Consider the following 14,685-nt stretch of genomic DNA (forward strand, 5'->3'; position numbering starts at 1 on the left):
CACAGACCGCTAATTTTCGAAGGCCTGTTCTGCATTCAAATATTGACCTTTTCGAGACCTTTGATCATGGGGAAACACAAGAAGGAGAAGAAAGAGAAGAAGGAGAAGAAAGAGAAACACAAGCACAAAAGCAGGCGCGAAAGGTAAAACTTACTGATTTTTATAATACTCGTGTTTTGATAGTGTCGATGATAGTGCGTGTGGCTACAGATTTTGTGTCTGGTGTTTTGTTGTCTTGAAGTTCGTGACGATACGTCGAACGTTTGTTCTGACCCTAATTTGTGTGTTTTTTTTATTCTATCTGGGTCCTGTTTAGCCACAAGAGGAGGCGAACAGATAGCTCTTCCGACGAGGATGGTTTTGTTCAAAGCAGCAAAAGGTACGTTGACTGTACAATATCGAACTAGACGGTTACAATATATAATGTGTCAACCAGTCATATTTTATCTTTTTTATTAGCATCATTTCATTTCTTGGGCGGTTCATACTTGCTTAGCAAACTAGACAAAGGACTGGCCGTGTTTCTACGCAAGGGCTCGACCAAATGATTCCTTACTGCACGCGAAGGTCATTTATGTTGATGCACGAGAGCCTGGTTCGCCTGGAGAACATACTGACAGAGTTAGGTGCTACCGATCTTCTTTCACAGATCCGTCTGAAAGCCACGGTCACGCTGATGGTGGAAAACTTCTTTTCCCTTATGAGGAAGGATGACCCGATGCCAACGCAGCTAGAATACGGGATTCGACGCGCATCTTGTGTCAGAGAGCTACAAAAGAAAATGTATCGTGGCCAATTTCACTATTACACAGGCCCTAAAAGCTACTACCCCAACAAAGTGATAGATGCTTGCCCCCCACCAATTTCCCAGGATCTGCACCTTGAGACGGCAATAGAGAAGTTGTCCTTGGAAGACAAGCAACAGCTCCGCGAGTTTGCTACCACCTTTGGAAAAAGTGTGAGACAGCACACCGTACAGGACAAAAGCAAAGAGGATACTGGCCATTTACCGTACCAAATATCGTTTTGCACCCAGCAACGAGAGCCAGGCTCCACAGTTACAACCGCCTCCTTGCTTGGTAAACTCAATCCTGAGGAAAACAACGGGCCTCGTAATCAACAAACTCACCTTCAATACGAAGTATTGTTCCACGCGCAGGAGGTGCTTGCTGTAAAACATCCCCCCCCCCCCCCGGGTAAAACATGCTCGACGCAGAGTACAATTTAGCTTTTTCCTGGCAGTGCTGTTGAAAGACTTACTCGTTAAGAGACGGACAGGAATGGAATTGGACTTTGCAGAAGACACGGTTGACCTTCTTTGGCTAGACAACAGCAACTCTGAAGACTCCCTCGTGTTCAAAGAGGCTTACAGGGACAACAAAAATTCGCCTTATGCCATTGTTGATCGAGTGATCGCTGACATCACCACGGATGCGTCTGGTGCAAAACTTTACAATCTTCCTCAAACGGAAGTAGACAGAATTGAGCGAACGTTGCAAGGAGGATGTGATACTGACGTAGAAAGCAAAAACGAGAGTTCCTCTGATGATGAGAACAGCGAAGATCTCCCCCAACGCACGTGTTACAGCACACGGACGGGACGATCTGCTACGCGACTCAGGCTGTATTAGTGACATTGATGGAACCTTGAAACGTGGATGCATATTTATCAGAGATAAGTAACAGCCATGCGGTATGTTTTGAATCCATGCTTTAACCTCCAAACATTTAGGCAACTGTGAACGTTTATGCTATGACGCTTTTTATCATTTTGCAAGCTTCTGCGAGTGTCAATGACCTGTTTAATTTGAACTTCGTTTAAATTCCAATGCCAACTAGTTTCGAAACTAGTTCAATCGAATCCACAGACATAACAGAGCATAAAAGGAACATACAAAGTGTACAAGGCTCCTTTCGAACACAGCCCATTTCAATCTTTTTCCTTTCTAAACGAATATTACTTATTCGATTCGGTTTCCAGTCCATAGGATATGGCCATGGGACGTATAAAATCGAAAGTGACTGATAACACACTGACATTTTCAAAAACGCTGTACAGTGGAACCCCGATATAACGATATGCCAAGGGAGCAGTAAAATAATATCGTTATATCGAGGAATCGTTATATCGAAACTCCCGATATAACGATATGGCCGTAAAATAACCAAAAATATCGTTATATCGGGGTAAACCAAACATTTTTTACTGCATATTAAAGGGGGATAAAAAGAAAAAAGTTCTGATAAAGACGCTTAGAACACAGCATCATTTTCGTCATCATCGTACAAAGCTGTTTGCATAAACGGTAGAGATCACTCAATAACTGTAATGTTATTACGTTAAATTTGATGTTTTGCTTAAATTGTACTGATAATATCGTTATATCGGGAATTTTTTTACGTTCGGTCCGCTAAATTCCCATCGTTATATCGGGAATATCGTTATATCGAAGATCGTTATATCGGGGTTCTGTCCCATACATTTTACTGTAACTTTTGCCGGGACAAAGAATATTCATCGTTATATCGGGAATATCGTTATATCGGGGATCGTTATATCGGGGTTCCACTGTACTAGTTGACGTTGTGTGTTGCTTTTAGAACAATGTGAACGGAAAGAATGATCGAACACGGACCATTTTTACGGTTTAAGTTGGTCTTTCGTCCACACCCAAGTTCGAATCTAAGTGATCGGAAATGGAGATTTTGGGAATCGTTTTCCTTTTCAATAATTAACCACAAAGTGGCGTTTTCGATCATTTTTAATCGTACACGTGTGAAAAATGAAAACGATCACTTCAAGAACACCGTATACGAGTCGGCCTTCTTCGGTTTCTCTTCCCTTGGGATTTTAATTTCGGCGATTACAGGATATTTTGTAAAATGGAAAAATAAAAATAGAAATATTTAAACAAAGTGTATCATGTGCAATTTTCTTTGTGTTTTCTCTCAGTTTTCCGAATAAAACAGTAACGAATGAATCATGAATATCGAAAAAAAATTGTAATTGAATCATGAATCATTGGGAAAAAAATGGTAGGAATCATGAATCTCGAAGGTCAAATGATTCCGCTTCCACCCCCGACTTTGCTTCTTATACGTGACATTCACCTACAACTTCCGGTGGTTACAACACGCCACTTCCGGCAAGTGGCGCCGCGCGCTTTCGCTTTCCCGCCTTTTTAGCCAAGGTGAATCAGTGACAACCGAGCGAAGCAGCAAAATTTTAAAACCAACGTCGGTGAAAATCACACACAAAAACTCTTGCTAAAAACTGCTGTTATTGTCTGGAGCATTTATTTCCAAGAAAGGAATGAGGCTATGTCAAGGATGTTTCTGAAGAGATGCATTTTAAAGAGTAATCTTCTGTCGTTATGGTTGAACAAAGTCAGCCATTGCAGTGCTGAAATTGTAGTGCGAAGGAGAATGCTAGAATCGGTAAGTTGCGTTAAGCTTTCCAATGCATGGAGGTTTCCTTTGCACGAAATTACTTCCCGACTTCCAAGAGATTTGTTCACCGTATCTATTCTTTGTAGTTTATTGATTAATCATGTTTGGCATTTCGTTTCTCAGTGAAAGCTTAGTACAGTGTAGAACAATGAACTTTCCTTATGTATTTCGGCCATCTTGGTTTTAACGACAGCAGTATGTTTATCGTAACGCTATTTAGTTTGGCTGGGAATATTTTAAGTACTTTCGTGAGTTCAATCTTGATGGGCGGTCTGAGTTGTTGATTAATTTTCCAGACCTAGAAAAGTATGGATATAAACGGTATGTCGGGAAGGGATCATTTCTGGAATCTCGTTTGTCAACATATCTATTGTAAGTTGCTAAGCCGGAATTTGCCAGTATATTAAAGACAGTCGTTATCTAGGAGTTTGATATCACTGAATTTCGCTCATATTATTGAGTACTGCATGGAACGAAATCTTACTGTTAAGGTTCTAACTTCAGAATCGAAGTTTAATTTCACTCGGCAGGAATTCTAGTACCTCATATCTTGAGTACTGTATTTCCAAGGGCTTCATTCTTTACTCTATCGCCAATGGGTATTTTTTTTTTTACTTGGGCTTATTTTTAAAACTGGTTTGAAAGGAAATCCTCGCCGTATAAATCCCAGAAATAGCTCCTGGCTACAGTTAATAGCATTATTTATTATAGAAAGTGCGGCTGTTTATTGGGATTTTGACCATCGAGAAAAACGGTATCTCGACGTGTGTAAAATTACGATAATTTTTTACGTGTGTTAGATATCACCAAAAGCTCTCTTGATATCTATCACCAATCCCGCGTTGACAAGTTTGTCATGTTTTAATGGTGAATGAGCCAAAGTTTATCGATACGCTTATGCCTGTCCAGTATTCAATGAAAGTCTTCGGCGTATCTTTCTCTTGAGTTAGAAGCAGTGCGAAAAAGGGCGATGCGCATCATCGTATTTTTTGTATGAAGAAGCGCTTGATAAGGCAAGTCTAGTCGTTCTGTCAGGTTGAAGGCAAGCCTTGAACGACGAACTGTTTAACAGCATTTTAGAGAACAATGACAGTAGGCTGAGGAATTTACTGCCCCCACGCAATGTTAGTTGTTTCAACCTCAGGAATTAACGCGAGTTCAATCCTGTTTTAAGACTTTTTTTTAATAGATTTAGAAATAGTTTTATTGTCTCTAATGTACTTATAAGTTTGGATTTTAATAACTCTTGTATACTTTTTTTACAATTATTGTTTTTTATCACATTAAGTATTCATCGCCTTAGAATTTGTATTTTAATAAACTAGCTATCTAACTATCTATCTGATATTTAGTCGAAACATCTTCTGATCTTCCTCGGCAATCTTCGGCAATCTTTGAAAATGTTCGAAAAAGTTTGGAAAATGTTCGGAAACATTCGTATGACCTTCGGACAACTTTTGAAAATCTTCGGAAAATGGTCGGAAATCTTGGGAAAACGTCAAAAACCTCGTTATCAGTAGGTTTATAAAATAAACAAAATATGCGCTAAATAGTGAGATATCAAGTTGAACACTCGAAGATAAATTTCATATCTCCGCGCAACCATGTATAATTCTCTATTTATATCCAATGTCTTGAAGAATACAGCCAACCAGGAGGCTTGAAAGCCGTTGCATAGTCTGCAGTATTCCACGGGTTATACAATGTACTCCACGAAAGTTTCCCGGCATTCATTACGGCTTCCAAGTTTTCCCGCTTTGCCGTCTTTCGGCGGGAAAAGCTTTCATTCAGCTCAGTTTAGGGACCGTTCATTTTTATAGGGTAGGGGGGGGGGGGGCTGGTAGGATTTGATACATAGTCACTGTTATATATAATGCCCCCCACTTCTTCATCGAAAAATTTTACCTGCCCCCCCCCCCTCAAAATCCAATTTTTTTTCGATGACCCCCCCCCAAAAAAAAATATTCAAGTGAAATTATTTATATCGAGCCTTGTGACTAAAGAATGTATAATTGTACCAAAATCACATCCCCAAATAACTGGCATTGCCTAAACTGTTTATTGTGGATGCCCTCTGTTAGTATGGTTTGTCTGCATTTGTAACCAATAAGCTGTTGGTTTGAGTTAATGGTGTTTGGTACATAACAAAGTAGGGGGCTCCGGGGGCATGTTCCTCCGGAAAATTTTGAGTTTTCAAAACCTCAGGAATGTTATTTTGGGCATTCTGGCGAAATGTTTTTACTCTTACAGAAGCGTCTTAACAACAAAAGTATAATTATTTTTAGTGACCCCCTCTCCAATCAGACCATATTGTTTTGGCTGGCCACCCCTTTGAAGACAATTTTTTTCGGATGCCCCCCTCCTCAAATCCCACCAGCCCCACCCCCAACTTCATAAAAAATGAACCGTCCCTTAGTTTTTGCGACAAAATGTTCAAACATGAATGAAGAATTGAACCAAAATGGCAAGAGGTAGGTCATAAGAATTAAGGACTTTGGGTGAAAAGTCTCCACTTAAAGCTCGAAACTAAAAAAGTCAATTTTCCAAAGACCAATTATAGGTAAAGGAAAAGTCTGCGAGCCCATCAAGCTAGCGCCTATCTACGATTCTGTAGCATAAAGCGACTAGATGTATTTCTACTCCATTCCCCCTCCCCCTCCCATGCTTCTGGATTGGACACTTGTCCATCATAGGGTTATCCCTATAAGGACAGTTTTTGACGACCGCCAGAAGTAATTGTGTTTTTTTTTTTGCCTTTTCTAAGTATTTGTAAAAGTACAACCTGCTGTTCAAATGGGGAATAATAAATTAAAAATTGTTTTATTTCTTCTTTATATGGGACCCCTTTGATAACAGTACCCATGTGCTCAAGGGCCATCCTGTTATTATTATTTTATAAGCACCCCCCCCCCCCCAAAAAAAAAAGTGTTCACTATTATTTTCTAATTGGACAACCATGTAGTCGTACTATCACAACTCTATAAACTACTGGTTAATTTGACACGTGTCCAAAGTAATAAATTAATTTGGCCTGTCTAAAATTTGTAACAAATGACCCTTACGTTGTATGGAAGTCTCGACTGGCGATATAGATATAGATAAGGATGCAACGTCCTCTAATCAGTCAAAGTATGTTGTTTAATTTTTTTTGTAACCAATCAGCAGCGAAATCACTAGCATTTGTCCGTCCTGTTGAAGAAGCTTGTTCGGTCAAGATGCCGAGGCTGGGTATTGGCCAAGTTCCTTTTTTTTTTCGTGTTTGTGGACCGAGGCATTCTCGAGGTCCATAATAACGCAAAAGAACGAGGTCATCGTGCAGCCATCTTGACCGTACGAGCTTGGTCGGTAAAGGACTTATCATTTAGTACAAAAAACACCATATTCCTTGCGGAACAAGTGGGCAATCGCGAGCAGGCAAAATAGCCCCATCTTGCCCTCTTGGTTAGCCATTCACAGCGCAGGATTTGTTTTTTAATCTTTTCCGCTTGCAGAGCTAGCCATATAATGTAGTTACTTGTAACTTTTCTCTTTGCCTTTTCTTTGACAACAGTCGTGACAAGAGAACTCTGCTGTTTTTGACGGTAAATCGAAACGGCTCCATTATGTTCAATTTTCAGGCTCAGGAAGTTGATGTCAAGAAACTTACTTGAGTTTGGCAGTAGTAGAAAGAAGATAGGAAACGTTTGGTAAGTAAATTTCCATTTTACTTAAAGCACTGTTGTCGCAAAGACTGTTCGAATTCCTTCTTACCACCTTGTTATAGAAGTTTTTGAAGCCTGAAGAATATGTTTTACAGTATTTTAATTCAAAGGCGGCTTGTCTCGGAACTCTTACATTCCAGTAGCCGAAAACTAGTATATTTGCGGTCACTACTCTGCTACAGCACTTTCTGACACCTTCCTCTCAAGGTAAGCTTCTACTTGAAAATTCGGAAAGAGGACACTATTTGACTGATATGAATGACCATTAAACATTTAAACATGATGGATACGTAACGCATAAACCTTGTCAGTCGTGTGTAAATTAACTAATAAAGAAATAAAAGTCGTTCGTATTTCCCGATCTTTCTACGAAGCGCGAAGGGTAGTTGGACACCACCCTGTAAATCTATGGATAGTCGCGAGCTTCGCGACAACGTTATGTCCTGTACAGGGTTGGCTCCTACTCTGAGCTTCGGAGAGTGGGAACTCTGATCTTCGGGGAGTGGTGAATAGTGGTTGTTTGTATTTGTCACCTGCCTACACAAAAGACTGCACTCTGGTTCATTTGGAAACTTCTGATTATGCGTAATCAGCACTATCTTCCGCTCTACTCTTTCCTTGAAAAATAGGCTCGGGTTTATTTTTTGTGTTAAACATACACTGACTACAAAGTTCAAATAACATTTTTGAACTAGCACTTGCCGCACCGCGCATGTGCTACTAAGTGTCACAGTAGTGTTGTCAATGTTGAAAATGCTTCCTTCATGCGTGAAACGAAAGCGTTTTGTTTCGTCTTTGTCTATGCTGGATTCGCAGAAACTATCATGCACAATGAGTGCCAGAGGAGAAAAAAGGCGTTGCCCTGTCTCCTTCCCTCTCACACTAAATCTAGTTTTCTGTCATCTTAATTGGACGTTTTGGGAATCTTTCCTCGACAGCAACCACTCTCTGAGGCGACTGTCGAGGTGCCCACCAAGCCGCCACCCTCTATTGGTTTTGGTCAGATCGTACTTTTAATACCTTGCAACTACCAGGAGGCAACTTGTTTTGTTTTGTTTTTTTCATTTCTTACACCTTCAAATACCTTACACGATAATGGAAGCCCCACTATGCCTATTTAACTTCTTGTGCGGCAACCGACTTGGACTGTTTGTTCTTACCATACCTATCTTTGAAAAGTGAAGAGTAGTCGGACACCACCCTGTAAACCTCTGGATGGTCGCGTGCTTTCACGTTGCTTCGCACCGAATAAACATTATGTCCATTACAAGGTTGGCTGCTACCCTGAAGTTTGGAAACATAAAGCTCTTTGGGTTATATCTCCGTGCTTTATACCTTGCATTGCGCCAACAAAAATTATGTCTCACACCTTTCAGTCTGGTTTTAAAACATTTTTAAATAATCAATATGGTGTAGTTTGAACGCAGCAGCAATCATCCCTTTCTGCGATATTTTACTTATTCCCATTAGTTGAAAAGGCACATGTTCAATGGCTTTCCGTCCGTTTTGACATCTCTGACACCTTCAAATTCCTTAAACGATAACGGAGGCCCCACTCTAATAAGGGCCTCTCTAAATTCTTGCCCGGCAGTCGACTTCAGTTGACTATTTCCTCTTACCATACCTATCTTTGAAAAGTGAAGAGTAGTCAGACACCACCCTGTAAACCTCTGGACGGTCGCGTGCTTTCACGTTGCTTCGCACCGAATAAACTTTATGTCCATCAGGGTTGGCTCCTACTCAGAACTTTTGAAACAATGAGCTCTATGGGTTTTATCTCTGTCATAAGGTTACAGACGAGCAATTCCGCTAATTTTTAATCTTGGATGGCCTCATTATACCCCAAAAGTGTTGTAGATGGGAGAGAGGCATCTTGTCTTTCTTGTTTGCATTATTACATATTTGCATTATAGCTTCCGCAACAAACGTTATTGTCGAAAATTTGCTCAAAACTGACAGGTTCCGTCACCTCCGTAAATTTGTAGAATGGCCTTAAGTGAAATTTAGCAAGCAATTTCTGAAAGAAGCTTCGTTTGTAAAATACTGACACTGAAGTCAAAATCAAAGTTTCAGATGCCCTTAAGTAATTTTACGTGCATTATAACATCCCATAGCCATTCTCGTGTTCAGTTATTAATTGTTAACTTAAATTCTGGCAATGAAGGAGTGAGGGTATTCAATGTCGCTCTTTTCTAAATTTAGGAATGTGAACTTTCGGTGGTAGATATAGGTAGGGAAGTGGCTCGCGGTGATTACTGGGAAGCATGCTAAGGGAATATAACATGCCAGACTTAACTAATCAACTATCGATGACGTCGATGAGTATGCAGTTAATAATGAGTTGACTAGCCTTGATTATTGACAATGATCAATGATTGAAAATTTTGTGGCCGTGATTATTGATTTTTGATTGATGTTATTGGTTATTGGTCATTTTCAAGCATATAAGGCTCGAACCAATCGTTTTAAACATAGCTTTTTTCCTTCTATGGCAAATTTTTAATATAGTGATTTTAATAGTTGTTTTTTTAATAATTTATCTCTTTATAAATTTTTACGCTATTCAGTTTTAGACTGTCATGTAAAAATATCAATAAACTATCTATCTATCTATCTTCTATCTATCTATCTGTCTGTCTGTCTGTCTGTCTGTCTGTCTGTCTGTCTGTCTTCTATCTATCTATCTATCTATCTATCATCTATCTATCTATCTATCTATTAATTATACATTGATTACCTATTGGCTTTTTGTTAATTACTCATTAATTGCATTGATGTCATTAGGAGGAAAAAACGGACCTTTCACAGGTTCCATCTCAAGTTCCGAAAATAATAAAAATAATTGATCTCTACAGTTTATACTCAGAGTCCACATGGCCCTCAAAAGGGGTAAATGTGAAATTCTCAAGTCAAGGTTTTATTTAGGAAAGGTTTCTAGGCTAGGTTTGGTTTGGTTTTGTAAAAGAAATGGCATCGACTCAAGCCAAAAGTGTTAACGTCGTTGAGTTCACATAACACTGAACAAGTTGTTTTATTTTGGGCAAACAATTTGACTATTACTTCCGAGCATGTCTGGGAAGAAATCGTCTAGTAATCAATGAAATCAGTGACTTATCAAAGACATCAATGACTGTCTTGTCGATGACTAAACATTTTGTAGGTTATTAATTAGTCATTAGTTATTACGTATTGGTAATTAATTACTAATCAACTTATTATTCGCTGATTATTTATTGATGTCATTGATTAGTTACGTCTATAACATGGGATCTGGTGTGAGTTGGCCTCAGCTGAAAGCTCATAAGACAGTCGAAATTTTTCAGTGATATTTCAGTTCGCTTCCTTTGTAGTTGAAAGTCCTTGTTAGAAAATATGGACTTGAAAGCAACTGTTCAGCACTGTTGCAGTGGGTGATACGGATTTATCGGATAACTTCTTGTCAAACGTCCGCCAAAGTTGATATACTTCCCAGTTAGGCATCGCTTACACCAACTTTAAAAGATATTACAGGCCCTGCACTTGACCAAGTCACTTTTTCTGGTCTTCGAGGGAGTTGTGATCTCCTCTATAAACTACCAATGTTGTTTAACTTTGACTTTGACATGACCATTCTGTGAAAAGAAGAGAGTAGTTGGACACCACCCTGTAAAACTGGACGGTCGCGAGCGTGTTATTTGGCTTCGCTTCCACTGAACGCTGTCTTTACCAGAGTTAGCTCCTACTCCTAAGTTCTGTTCATTTGCAATCGTAGTTCTAGAGGCCAACATCGCATTGTTTTCTCCGCATGCATTGTCGTTCATACTTGTTTGCAATATTTCTGGTTCTTGTTTACAGTAATTAGGAGAACACAAAGTGCGAACATTTTTGCAATCTTGTAGCACGTGTGCGTGTGAAAAAAAGTTGGGTTGTAATCATGTCATATTCTTCTGCTTTGTAACCTTTTTTAACAAATTTATTGGGAAAATGCCATAAAAATACACCTAAATAAAAAATACAAATTAAAGAAAAAGGCAAGGGTATTTCCCAAAGGGAAGAGCGCGAACTATTTACAAAGAAAAAATATATATCAAAAGCTAAAAAATGTTATTATTTAAAAAAGAAATACAACAAACAGGTGAAAAGAGCTAGTTCATGTGACAAAGACATTCCCTGACTACGGACCAAGTACAGGAATAATGTACATCGAAAACTCAGTGAGTTCAATAAAGAAAAATAACTTTTGTCGAAAAAGCTCTTGACAAATGAGACACTTGACATGCTGGAGGGGGGAGCAACTGTGCAAATAAGGTTCCACAGCTTAACAATCCTGTTGAAGTAGGAAGCCCGTAATATGTCTCCAATCATGGTTTTTAGAATCCATCTTGTTGCTCGTCTTTGTACGCTCTCGATTTGTTTTGTTTTGTGTGTGTGTGTGACATGAGAAGGAGACCACGCCTGTGAGGCATAGGACAGTTCCCTAACTGTTTTTTTCCCACTGGCGATGACAGGAGAATTACGAAACATGTCTTAAAGATTATTAGTGTTGTGTTTTGTTTTTCTATAAGTAAGTAAGAGAACAATCTATTAGGATTTAGGGCGTTGCAGTCTTTGGGCCACACCCATAATGATTATGTCCCTGCGGATTTGAATCTCGGCCCTGTCGTGTGTCTTTGTTGTGATATCTAGCTTGGCCCTTTTTAACTTATCAATTGTTAATTATTCGGTTGTTTTCTTCTTCTCGGCCATGACTTATTTTCGTGTTCTGCGTTCATCCTGCTTCCAGAATACCAGCTCTTTTTTTTTTATTTCATTCTAGGATATAAGGCTCTTCCGAGGATACCAGAACTTTAGCTAACTCTACTATCCTGTTTTACTAGAATTTACATTTTCTTTCACCTATCTTATTTACGAATTTTATGTTTTTCGAAATAATAATTGCTTTGACCAGTATAGTCGATTAAACATTGTAGCTGGTGAGGAAGTTGTGCAAACGTCACACAGAGCCAATATTCGTCTCGCTGCCTTGAAAAAATAATGATCTTGTAGGCTGCGATGTCGGTCTTTTAGTAATTGTCTGTGGCTCAAAGCCCTTTCTATTCTTTAAAGAGAAGAGAGCCAGAAATGGAGGATTCCAGTTGTGAATTTTAATAGTATCCATGAAAGATTCTTTTATTTTAAAACGCTTGCTTTTCATTTATTATAGCTGTTATCGATTCGCGTTCGAATCTATTGTTATACTGTCATCAGCTACTGGGAAAATAATGGATCAAATCTGGTGAGGGGGCGCAACATTTTCCTGAACCCCTACTGTTCCTTTTGGCCTTGCACCTTGAAGAAAATTAAACGCGTTTTCTAACTACCGTTTTTTTTTTTAAAAAAAAGGTTCTTGCTATAACTGATTACACGCATTAAAAAAACAATGCTCGTAAATGCACTCCTTAACTTATACTACGAAACTACTGGTCGGGTCTTTTTTCTAGTGATTAACATTGATTCTCATGGTTCTATCATTTATTAAACTCGACTCGTACCCTCCTGGGTCGAGTTATTGTATTCCGGGATTTCAATCTCCCATGGCGAGCCCTTGTGCGCGCCGGGAAACCCCACTGAGCTACATTGACAAGCTGTGTGACACATTCAAATTTATTGCGTCTGGTTAAAAAAAGATCTTTAGAAGTTTCCGGCACAGAGTCCTTTTTTAATTATGAATGTTCTCAAATCTTTTCCAAGACTCATTTAATTTTACTAAAATGCAAATTTTTTTAACGATTTCACCGAAAACTTATTCTTGTTTTTTCTCGTCCTGGACTAATTTTTTTAGTCACGAAACCTCTCTGTTTTCTTTTCTATATTAATTTTCGAGTTGTTAAATCTGAGTTTACATTTGTATGTTTGCTTGGATGTTTTCCCACACAACAAGACGCTTTCACTGTGTACGAGCGTAGGAGATGTTTGTTTTGTGTTCTCGCACCCCAAGGTAATGTTCTGTAGACGAAACAGCATTTGAAACGATAGATCGATTGACAAAGCCACACTCTTGTTTCTTCTTACTTTGATTGTGCTATAATGTTCGACAAGATTCTCAGTATCTTCGGTTATGTCATTGCCCTGTGTGTCATCTTTGCGGTATACCTCAAATTAAAATATTAAAACAAGGATATTTGGGCAGAGCCATTAAGCCGCCTTATTTTTTTTTTTCTCCAGACGCTGTTCATAGTCAGAGATGTAATGTAAATTTTCCCATTATTTTTTCAAACATAAATTTAAGGAAAGCGGGCTTTATTTTTTCACTTCTTAATTGATCGTCAACAGAATCTTCTACAATCTCTTTAAAGAAGCCGCAAAGAAGCGCGCTCTATTCTTTTCCTTGGACTCCTCATGCGTAGGGTCAGATTTAAATAATTTGCAGACAAAGATGAATTCAAACACTGCAATTTGTAAGCGACTAGCCTGCGGCGAGAATTTGAAAGTAGCACAGAATGCCAAATTGAAAACATTGGCAAATTCAACCGGGTTGCAGTTGCCAAGGTTATTCTCTTTCCCTTGATTTCGACCTGAAACTTAATTACTTTTTTCTGGCACCCTACAACGCAGTTCTCAAAGAAAGACGAGATAACGAAAATTAGAAAATTTTGCCGGCGGCTAAAATGGGTCGTCAACACAGCACATCTTGGCTTGTAGATGAATTAGTGGTTTGAATGTCCGCTTTGGAAAAGCCCTTCGCCGTGGGTGGCAAAACATCGATGGCGTAATACTAGCTTTTGTGAGCAAAAGATCCAAGCTAGTTGATTCAAAAGCAAAACTTCTTTATCTTCGTTTATAAATTTTGTTGAAAATTAAAATTCACGCGGAAATAGAGGCTGTTGGTTACTTTGAATGTGAGCTCAAATAAATATAAATTTCAACCTGATTTTTTTGGTTGAACATTTTTATCGTATCTTCTGCAGCGATCAACTGCGTCAGATTTCGGTTTTGTTGTTATCCTCCATCGTTTCAAATGTACATAAATCACAAACAGTGTACTGTTTTGATTCATCTCAGAGAAAGATACGATACATGATACGAATCGTGTCTGATTTTCTTCGATAAAATTAACTTGGTCTTTCACACCACATAATATTTTTTGATCGTGTACGAGCTAAGTCGTCTTTAATAAGTAAAATAAATAGGTTACGCGTTTGACTTGAAAGCTTATCGAGATCATTTTACTCACGAGTGATCATGATAAAATACTACAGCTACACGACGTCCGTATCAAGGGCTTGTTGTCACTTAAGCGTTAGTTATTGACCTTAGCAATATACCATACTACACAAACAACCATTACGTTAATTGTCGCAATAAAGGAATTAAATCCAAACATCAATTCGCTTTTCTAAACCAACTAAAAATATTTTGCTATGAGTGAGTTTGTTTACATTTCCTTATGTAAACAGCTGTATTCCGGTGAAGGGATTATGAAGTCGAATCGGACATATCAATATTTCTAGGCTTAATTCGAGTGAACAGTTTTCTGTTTGAAGGATTTCTTTTGTTATCGGTTTAACTTCAATCG

At 38.7% G+C, this 14,685-nt stretch overlaps 1 long non-coding RNA gene across 6 annotated transcripts in view; it reads left to right on the forward strand.

The window, feature by feature from the left end:
* The window catches only part of LOC144657553 (uncharacterized), a 76,965-nt gene that overhangs the window by 23,459 nt on the left and 38,821 nt on the right, over positions 1-14,685 (forward strand). The window contains exons 1-3 of one of the 6 annotated variants that reach the window (XR_013571557.1): positions 6,218-6,579; positions 7,068-7,136; positions 8,090-9,296. This is a non-coding gene — a long non-coding RNA (uncharacterized LOC144657553). Of the gene's footprint in view, positions 1-3,230; positions 3,439-3,753; positions 3,823-6,217; positions 6,580-7,067; positions 7,137-8,089; positions 9,297-14,685 lie in introns of those variants that run through there. The other 5 variants (XR_013571559.1, XR_013571562.1, XR_013571563.1 and 2 more) reach the window with 5 other exon arrangements.

This window comes from Oculina patagonica, chromosome 6 (assembly GCF_052425735.1).
Source record: "Oculina patagonica isolate OP01 chromosome 6, crgOcupat, whole genome shotgun sequence".
NCBI lineage: Eukaryota > Metazoa > Cnidaria > Anthozoa > Scleractinia > Oculinidae > Oculina > Oculina patagonica.